This window comes from Dendrobium catenatum, unplaced genomic scaffold (genome assembly GCF_001605985.2).
Source record: "Dendrobium catenatum unplaced genomic scaffold, ASM160598v2 fragScaff_scaffold_323, whole genome shotgun sequence".
Taxonomy (NCBI): Eukaryota; Viridiplantae; Streptophyta; class Magnoliopsida; order Asparagales; family Orchidaceae; genus Dendrobium; species Dendrobium catenatum.
In genome coordinates, this window is record NW_021318785.1 from 2930144 (window position 1) to 2934295 (window position 4152).

Below are 4152 nucleotides of genomic sequence, written 5' to 3' on the forward strand. Positions count from 1 at the left end.
CCACGATAGGAAAAAGTGCAAAACCGCACAACTCGAAATTTGCGACAAAAAGAAAAAACAAATCTTCGATCCAAAAACTAAATAGAAATAAAAAAACATCGCCTTAGGCTTAGGCCATGAACGTCCCACCAACAGTCCAAAAGGACCAAAACAACAAAAGGTCGTGAGTTATTGAAGATATTACCGACCGTCACGAACGAGAAAGCCAGAAGTGAAGACGATTCGAGAGCTCGATACTTCGATAGCAGAAGATCCAGAGAGAGCGTCAGAGCGAGGGGAGGAGACGAGGACGTCGAGCCGTCGAGGAGAGAAAATCAGAAAACCCTAAAACAAGCGAATCCGCAAATGACTGAGAGTCTCGCTCGAAGCCTCGAAATAGCCCTAATAATTTAAGTAGTCGCGGGTTAGGCGGGTCAATTGCGGGTTGGCGGGTTGACCCGAACCCGACCCGAAATTTAAACGGGTCAAAAAATTAAACCCGAACCCGGATTTTTCAGGTCGGGTTAGGGTCGGTTTTTCGGATCGGGTCAAAACTTGATAGGCCTACCATTCCCTGCATTTGCTCGCTTAAACCGCAACCGCCTCTGAATCCCCATCCACGACCGAATCCACCGGTGCTGACTTTGAATCATTTCCCGTCGCCGAGAAAATATATACAACTATGTAGTTGTGCTTCTTTAAAAAATATAATTACAAATAGATGATAAAAATATATTTCATTACAATGAAAACAAACACATGGGATCCGTGCACGCTAATGCACTAAATACAAACATCAATACAACTTTATCAACCACAAATTAAGCATAATTGCAAAGGAAATTCTACAAATATATGCATCAACGACGGTGCATATGACAATTATTCATTATTAAATTTATTTTATTCTTATTTTAGAATAAACATTTTTCTGATATTTTAACACCCACACTTGCATTGATCATCGCTAATGCACTTACTAGGCTTAAACGGCGACCTTGCACATACACTCGCACAACTTTCCTCGGTGCACCCTTGTAATGTTCTGGTGGTCCCGCATGCATATTTCTCCGCATCAGTCCTCTTGGCGGTTGCCTTTTGCATTATCCCTATTGAATCATGTTTGCATTCTAGTCATCATGAAGATATCTATTTACATCTTATGTTTAAAATTTATTTATTTATTTTGATAAAATAAAATTAGTAAAGTTATAAATACTATCCTGATGTAGAATATGTTATATTGCAAAATATTAAAAAATAAAATTTGGTTTAAGAAATTATGCTAACAAAGTATTAGTTTAATGCTATTATCTTTAATTTTAAATTAATTTCATTCATTAAGGGACGAAATAAATTAATAATTTTAAAAGTATGCTTCATATTTTTATAAAAACAATATTACTTTGAGAGATTTTTTGTAAATTTTAATCTTTTGAAACTGATGATAATTATTAAAAAAAACTTGTTTATAATAATAATTTTTTTTTACTATACTTAAATGATAAAAAAATAATAAAAAAGTTATAATACTTTTTTGAAGAAAAGTTTATCATTATTGATATTAATGATAGTTGTTTTGTACTTATTAATATTCATACTCTTATTTTAAAAAGTTATTATTATTTTAGAAAAAGAAAATGTAATTTTAGGATTCATTACTTTAGGATTACCCAATCTAATGACTAAATTAAAAAAAAAAAATTTAAGAATATTTCACTTTTTCTAATAAAATCTATATTTTGAAATAAGTTTATAAATAATATTATTTATATTTTGAAGATTTCATATGACAACATATTCAAAAGCAAAATGAACTCTGCTACATATTTTTAATTAAATTATATGTAAAAATTATTTTAGAAAAAATAAAAAAAAAAAATAAATGGAATGAATAATGGAGTGAAGGAACAGACCGAAAGCGGGCAGAAGAACCACAAGGAGCAGAAGAGCAGCCACCATTTTGCGAGAGAGCTCCATTGCAAATTTCAACGACCTCTATAGAACAAATGATGGAGCTTAGAGTTATTGAATACAATACTGAACTCTTATGAGCTTATTTGCAAAGTAATCATGTCAAGCTAGCCTTTATATAGAAGAAATGGAGGATATTTCAGACATTTCCTATGACCATGGAAAAGTATTAGATTCATTTAAAAATTTTAATATATATAAATAATTAATTAAAATTGATAATGCATTTATCTTAAAATAAATTCAAACCTTTTTTTTCAAAGTCAATGAAAACTTTGTTACGTAGCAAAATAGTTTGATTTATTTTATTATGAATGTAACACATAAATATATAATCATTTTATGTTTGGATTCAAATTTATTCATGGGTGACACCACCTGGCTCAACTAGTAGGTTAGTAGTGCTATAAATAAATCTAGCCGAGTCGAGCATGTGCTTGGTCATGTTTGTGGTCATTTATTCTCGGCTTGTTCATGTTCGTTCGAGCTCGATTCAAACTTTGCTTGTTCATGTTCGTGTTCGAGCTCGATTCAAACTTTCTTGTCCGTGTTCAAGCTTGATCAATTTCAGGTGAGTTGTGCATCGTTTAAGTTGATGGATGTTAATGTTTGATTTTTTTTTTGTTGGTGTTTGATTCATTTCGTGCTTATTGAGCTTTAAAAAAATGAGTCTCATCAAGCTACAAACAAGCTATACTTCTAAATATTCATTAGCTTAATGAACAAACTTTTATCGATCCTACTATCAGGTGAGCTCTCAGGTACAAGTTGAGTGTCAGTTTGAGCATGGAGAGAGAGAGAGAAACCCTAAACATTGATTTCTCTCTCTCTCTCTCTCTCTCTCTCTCTTCATTCTCACACAAGTTCTCAGGTTATAACAGTACCCCTATTGCTAGTAGATCATTTTTCACAAAATTTTCTTCTCTTTCTCGCTCTCTCTTTTCTCAAAAAGATTCTTAGGTTATATATACCTTTAGAGCTCACCTGCTATTAAGATTAGATGTCATTCACAAAACAACTTCAAATCCAAACAACTAATCTTTATGTAGCTCACCTTAATTTTATTGTTGCTTGGGAGCTTTGCTAACAAGTAAGAGGTCTTAGATCAAATCTTATGTATGTGATGTTTATATGAATTTGTCTTAATTGACTCAAATGTTCAAATAAAAAATAAATAGATTAAAATAAAAAACTATTACTTTACAATATTATAAGTACAAAGCGAATTCAATATTTGCCTCACATTTAAAAATAATTGGAGACTTCTCGCATTGCGTTTTTCCAAAGTGGATTCAATATTTGCATGGGCGCCGTTCAGTCAGTACGTGAAGAGCCTCTCTACTCTACCTTTTTTGGGAAGCAAATTCAATAACTGTGTTAGACTTTCTGCGTTGCGTTCGGCTTCAGTTTCATTGGTTTAATAGTAATTAAATTTCTGTTAACATTAATTAATAATGCTTAGGCGAGTGTTAAAGGAAATTACTTGAATATTATATAACTACTATATACTTAATTAGAGGAATTATAATAATAATAATTATTATTTTTGTGTGAGGTGTGAAAATGATGAAGTTGTTTTGTGGAGGAAGTAAGATCGGATGAATGGATGGCGTATAGTTGTTTTCATCAATGTTGAATAGTAAATTATTATATTAAAGATTTTGAATGCCGTTATTTTTGAATCAAAGTCAAAAGTGACTGATGCGGCAAATTGAAAGTAAAAGGCACGTGCCTAAAAAACTTTTTATGAATTTGAGTTAAATATTTTATAATTTATCAACTTTTTATTTTTTAATAAAAATTTATTTTTGAAAATTTATTTAAATTTTCCCACTTCAAATGACATATTTAAATAATGGGGGCATCCGCAACTAGGGGTGTCAATTCGGGTCAACATGTAGAGTTCGGGTCGAACCCGACTTGATTTGGACGTAAACGGGTCGAATTGAACCCGACCTGTTTAACTAAACGGGTTCGGAATTTGAACTCGATCCCGACCCGCCAACCCGCAAAATAATAATAATAATAATAATAAAAAAAACGAAAAAACTAATCTAGTTTCCATAAAAAAAACTAAAAAGAATTTGGAATTACCGTATGACCATTACACCAACGAACTTTTATTTGGTCCGGTGACTGAATGCAGATCTACGTTCATACACCAGTAAAATAGTGCCACGTGTTCTTACTCTTTACAGC